Source organism: Alosa alosa, chromosome 5 (genome assembly GCF_017589495.1).
Source record: "Alosa alosa isolate M-15738 ecotype Scorff River chromosome 5, AALO_Geno_1.1, whole genome shotgun sequence".
Classification (NCBI taxonomy): Eukaryota; Metazoa; Chordata; class Actinopteri; order Clupeiformes; family Clupeidae; genus Alosa; species Alosa alosa.
This window is the reverse complement of record NC_063193.1, coordinates 21,027,949-21,034,399: the sequence shown is the minus strand read 5'-3', so window position 1 is coordinate 21,034,399 and position 6,451 is coordinate 21,027,949. Positions and strand designations below refer to the sequence as shown.

Genomic DNA, 6,451 nt, shown 5'->3' with positions numbered 1-6,451 from the left:
ACTGAGTGAGAGTGAGTTAAGTTGGATGGACAATCTCATCTTCTCCACTTCAGTGTTGACTATAGGCATGTGGATTTCTGGGTGAACTGTCTCATGTGATAACATGGCCTTTTAGGTGCTTAAAAAGGGAGATTGGCTGAATCACAGCAAACCATGTAACTGATTTCCTCACCTCCCTGCAGTAGTTAAAAATGTATCCATGACTGGAGAATCATATTTAAGAGTTGATATTAGGACATAATATGCCCTGCACAACGTACCACATGTGATTCACATTATCCACTTACTAGTAAACACTCACACTTGTAAGGAAGATCAGCTCTACCTTGGCTGAGTGCTGACATTTTGTAGGAGAAATACAACCATGCTGACCATATCAGAAGTCTGAAGATCTAATTTCTCTGATTCCAGAAACACCTGCTTTAAATAAAACTACATATCAGTGAAGTTAGAGCACTTCAACATTACCATTCAGCTGTCTTCCGCTATCTTTTGTTAGTCAAAGACACTTGAATTAAACTGGATCAGACTGACTGCCCTCTGACACTTCATGTGACTAATGGGTTCAAATTGAAATTTTGTTTATTTTTACAGCCTACTTGCTTAGTTTATAAATAGGTCAAACTGTTCCACAAAACATGGCTGTAGGAGAGACAGAAATGATACAGGCTCAATTTTCATGGTAGCCTACTTTGATACATAAGAACTGCAATGTTTAATGAAATATCAGAAAACACATAGCCTAATACATAATCTCACTGGAGCCGCTATGTGCATGTGGAGCGCCGCGTGAACCATACTAATTTCAGCAACCAGTTCGCCCCACTAATTACGCATCTGATAAGATTATACACCATGCGCTATAAGTCTGGGTGCCCTCCTCGCAAGTGAAAGAGCTGACCTCCCACTTTATGAATGGATGGGCGTGGCGGGGACAGTTTCATAGCGCATACTGAAGTCTATCGGGGCTTCACGCCCGGGACCACACAGTCAGACTTATCGATGGTGAGGTACTAACAGAGTGCGTAGAGCAACGACTGGTTCCAACAGCCAAAGTTCGGGCGAGGCTTCAGGGCAGTGTGGTCAGACATAGGCTGGCTGAGAGGCTACACGCGCGAACGCCCGCAGGTTGAGCGGGAACAAAGGACCTGCATTCCCAGATGACATTTTGTATAACAAATTTCTTTGTTCAAGATAAAAAAAAAACAAGTCATTAACCATTAATGGGCATTTCAGAACGCTTTACGATGACCATGAACTGTAGCCTATATACTTTTAGTGAAACTTGGAGAAATGCGACAATGAATCTAGCATTCATAGACTGTGGGCTACATTAAAAGGGATTTAACAGAATGTCATTGTGGTGAGGACGAACCCTGCAAGACGTTGAGAGGTGTGACTGGACTGGGGTATGTCAGGGTGGAGAGTCTAATCCTGAAATCTCGTTTTTAAGGCGTGACGGCGACAACAAAAGGACGCGAAAACTCGCATCAGCACCAGTGAATACAAAGACGCAGAGCAGGCAAGTCTATTAATTGGCCGTGTAGCCTACCGCTATTGGGTCTCAGTTGTTCCGTTCCTTTTCTAAGAGATAAAGTGTCGAGTGTTTTCCCACAGCCACGACCATCTTCACCCGAACCGAGCGAGTCGTCAGTAGATTCTGGGTGATCTCTCCAGCATCACGTTGTACTAAGCTCACATCATCGTCTACGCAATAGTTTCAACGAAACCCATTTTCTTAAACAAATCTTTACTTTTTATTGGTGAACTGAGAGTATAATTGTTGCTCAAACAAAAGACTCGACAATAAGCGACCGATAGCAGAACCTCAGATCCAGGCTGCTCGGATCCAAGCTGCTCAGATCCAAGCTGCTGGCGTACGTGGCGCATAGCGAAACGATTCTTGAGGTGAATGAGCAATTGAAGGTAAGCCCGCCCAATGATAGTAGGCTATTCCGCAAGACATGCGAGCTGCTGTGTTTGTTGCCTGTATGAAATATAGCACACTTTTGAAATCTTGGTGTTTGTAGGACATGACACTGATGTTGCCACAGTAGGCTAAATCTCACCAGTAAGTTTCATGGCAACACGTGTATGATGATTGCATAACGAGAGGGATATCTAACATTAGGCTACTTCGGAATTGCGATGTTTTACATTAGTATTTAAGTCCCTTTCGCACTGTTAACTTTTCTGAATGTTTGGCCTGTGTTGTGATTATGCAACGGGTTTATTTGAAGAAACTGCAGGCTAGACTTTAATACAAAACGGACACTGAAAACATTTAGCAGATTGACAATTGGCTAGATACACAGTTCTCGATTTTCGACCTTTACATCCTAGTTTTGAAACAGTGAAAAATGCACTGTAACTTTAGATGAGGACGTGCGCTACTGGAGTAAAGAATGGAGAGCTATGTTTTAAACAGTTCAGAGGGTGTGTCAGCTCAGCCTACATGATCGGCTGACTGGTTTCGTGGGTGTCAGTGCAAGGGAATGCCCGCTTGGACCGCGCATCTTATCAGATCAGACAACAATCTGTATATCGAGACTTTTCAGGAAAAACCGCTAGCTTATTGATCTACTCTGAAACTTCTGCTTCTGTGGAAGACTTCTCGTTTTAACTCTTGACAGTGAAGGCGCATACAGATGAATTTAATATCGCATTTGAATGGTCCAGAATGGCCTGTCATGTGTCAAAAACGGGTCATTATTAAAGCTGGTTTTCATGTCTGGCCACAGTGGCAGTAAACTGATGCCCTCAGTGATGATGTAAGTCTGCAAAGCACTGCATTGTTTGCAGTGAAGATTTTAAAGCACATCAGCAAACTCTTCCAATGTAAACCTGTCAAATACAACCATGAACATCTTTTAACTGAAGGCAAACAATTTAGTTTTAGGAGGTGGGTCAGGTGGTGTGTAGTCGAGGTTAGGTATAATGTATGTTCTTGTTGTTGCTCTCTTTTGGAATTCAAGCTATTCGTCCCCAGGGCAAGTTTTAGTCTGTCCCACCGAATGCACTTGTCTCCAGAGAGGGTAGCCGTTGTTGTTGGTTACTAGTGTTAGTGGGGTTGCACTCCAGACATTCCAGCCTGTTCGAGTACCAAGAACACAGGCCAGCTCCACGCAGCTGGGAGCCATATAAGAGCCTGTGTCTTTGTGGGCTGTTGAGCAATATCTCTCCCCCCGCACTGTGAGGCTTTGCTTGGGGTGGGGGGTTCGTTGTGTGTGTGAGTTGTGGACGGGCGCTAGCGACGCTGGGCTGAATCCAACCTACAGCAGCCATCGCGTCAGAGTCTGTAACCGACACAAAGACACTCCTACTGACACACACTCAGACACACACACACACACACACACACACACACACACACACACACACACACACACACACACACACATACGTCATGCAAATAGACAGGCACACATGTAATCATGTATAGACGGAGAGACACAAACATTTTGGCATGTTGTGCACACACACACATCCACACAATCACACCCACCCACCCAAACACACACACAAACACACACACACACACACACACACACACACACACACATATACACAAACTCACAAAGAACAGGCCCATAGAGAGACATGGTCTTCCTGTCACAACGTGTCTCTGTAGGATAGCAGTACACAGTGGGAGGAGAGGCAGCTGACACTGAAATTGTCAGTTGTGTAAAGTTATTTGGCTGGCAGTCACCAAGGCCCATTGGTGTGAGATAGTGGGAGACAGGGGGAGAGAGAGAGAGAGAGAGAGGGAGAGGAGAGAGAGAGAGAGAGAGAGAGAGAGAGAGAGTAGTTGGCTCAAAGATGTTTGGGTGGAGGAAGGCAGCAGATGGATGGAGTATGAATTGCAGCAGGCAACAGCTGCAAAAAAGGGAAGAGAAAGAGACAGGGATCTTGTCTATGGCAGGCCTGGCTTTTCAAAAGGACTGGACAGTGGTAGAGTGTGTGTGTGAGTGCGCATGCGCATACAGTATATGTGTGTGTGTCTGACTGTCTATCTATCTCTCTGGATATCAGACTGAACCCTTTTTTTTTTCATTTTTAAACATAGACACACATATTATTCATTATTCAGATAGGAGACTCTTCACTTAGGAGAGGTAAATTGTTTTCAAAGCCTGATATTACTAAAATTACCCTTTACAAATAAGAGAATAATGAAAGGTGTTCTCTTCATGAAGCACATTTTGTCATTACAGATTTACAAATAGCCACAGAGTGTCACATTGGTGTGTGTGTGTGTGTGTGTGTGTGTGTGTGTGTGTGTGTGTGTGTGTGTGTGTGTGTGTGTGTGTGTGTGTTGTGTGTGTGTGATTGTGTGTGTGATTGTGTGTGTGGGGGATGATATGCACATGCCTAGGGAAAGGGTTGGGTATGTGTCTCTGCATGTGTTGCACTGTTGAGGGACCTGTTGATAGGGAGGTGTTGTGGCGGAAGTGAGGACAGGCCTCATGAGAGAGAGTGATACGAGCTCAGCTCCAGCCGGTCCCTACAGCATTACTCTGCTCCTCTTCACTCCTCTCCTCTCTCCTCTTCACTCCTCTCCTCTCCTCTTCACTCCATTCCTCTCCCCTCTTCACTCCATTCCTCTTCTCCTCCCTGCCTCCATGCCAGCTAAAACTCAACATGTCCCCTTAACCCCCACACTCTCCCTCTTCCTCCTCTCCTCTTCCTCCGTTCCCCAACCTCCCCCCCAAACCCCACCCCACACTCCCCAACCTCTCCTCTCCCCTTCCTTTCCTGTCTGCATGCCAGCTCTTCCCCAACTTGCCCCTGTAGACCCCATCCCAAGCCCTCTAATCGGCCCGTCAGGAGTTGTGTATGTGTGTGTGTGTGTGTGTGTGTGTGTGTGTGTGTGTGTGTGTGTGTGTGTGTGTGTGCCCTGAGGTCCACAAAGTCTGCACAGATAGGGCCAGTGGTTGCACAACCCCTGTTGACACACTCAATGGGATAAGAACTTGGCTCTTAAAGGGGAAAGGTTCCTTGTTGCACTACGCACTAGAATGATTTTGCGTCTAACGCCACATACACAGAATCTGTCGTCTTGACCGTGTAAGCTGGACAGCAGATACGTGTGGTTGTGGAGAAGGGCGTGTGCCCTCTCAAGTCTGGGTTAAGGTTTCCACATTTCCTCAATGGAGACATTCCGCGTCTTCATCTCGCACAAATACTTTAGACGTTTGTCTTTTTTTGCTCTTAAAGTCCCTCCAAGTTGTCTGAATGTGAACACATCACAAATTGTCGCTGGGTCTTGACCCTGATGCCTGCAATTGGATGCAAGTCTTGTACCAATAGAGGACATAAACTGTGATGACATAAACTGACATAAACGGTGGTAGTGTGTGTGTGTGTGTGTGTGTTGTTAGCAAACTGCCTGTTGATGGACTTTGGATCATTTAGGCCACTGGCTCCCTGTTCGTATTTTTTGGGTGAGATGGCATCTCTAAATAAGAGGCTGCTGGACTTCTGACCGTTAGAACATTTGCATTCACATACAGTCAGTCATCATCTACCTCTATAGTTGAGAAGAAGTACTATATCTAGTACAGATCACTCCTGTATACATTTCTGTGCTGTTTTTAGCTGTGTGCATGATTTGCAGTGAGTTCATTGTGAACAGCTTGTGTGGAAACTTGGACACTGGTCCAGCTGAAGCAGGAAGGCAGTGGAGTGTAAATCCCAGCAGCATCACCCAGGAATCTGTGCACTCCACTCACTGAGGGCAACAACTCGTTTCAGCTCGTCTGGTGTGCACCACTAGTTGGTGAATATTTCCTCTTTGCGTGATCAGTGAATGGTTTATACCTTATAGGACTTTGTTGATGTGTTTTGCTGAATATTCATTGTAGATCTGGGCGATATAGTACATCATACACATACACATAACAAAATACTGATTTGTTTGTATGTGTGCATGAGATTGTATAATTGCTTATTTGTATTTAAAGTATCTATGTATATTATCAAAGCAGAATACCTCTTCATACACACATTGTTTAGTTCTGCTCTAATTCATTAACATTTCTTGTGTATAGGGAGTCTTCCGGATGACTGTTTTTTATTTTTTATTTTTTTAAGTATATTTTTTGGGCTTTTTGCCTTTTCTTGGATAGGACAGTGAAGATTGACAGGAAGTGAGTGGGAGAGAGAGATGGGGTGGGATCGGGACCTGACCGCAGGTCGGATTCAAACCTGGGTCCCTGTGGGCACTTGGTCCCGTACATGGTATGGTATGGGGCGTTGTAGCCTGTTGCGCTACAGCACCCCCCATTTTTAATTCTCTGACTTGCCAACATTTGTCACCATCAGCCACTTAGTAAATGATTTTTGCCAAGTGATCATCATGCAGGTCCAGTGCTTGTAGGGAGTTAGTAGATTTTATTATCCTTGTCAGATGCCATAGTAAAACAGATGGCCCTACTTAAGGCTCACGTCT

At 44.9% G+C, this 6,451-nt stretch overlaps 1 protein-coding gene across 8 annotated transcripts in view; it reads left to right on the top strand.

The window, feature by feature from the left end:
- The first annotated feature begins 870 nt into the window (after nucleotides 1-870).
- The window catches only part of rhobtb4 (Rho related BTB domain containing 4), a 44,340-nt gene continuing 38,759 nt past the window's right edge, over nucleotides 871-6,451 (top strand). For 5 of the 8 annotated variants that reach the window (XM_048243197.1, XM_048243200.1, XM_048243199.1 and 2 more), the window contains exon 1: nucleotides 1,409-1,926. The gene's annotated coding sequence lies outside the window, so the exon portion shown is untranslated. Of the gene's footprint in view, nucleotides 1,006-1,106; nucleotides 1,171-1,408; nucleotides 1,927-6,451 lie in introns of those variants that run through there. The other 3 variants (XM_048243201.1, XM_048243205.1, XM_048243204.1) reach the window with 3 other exon arrangements.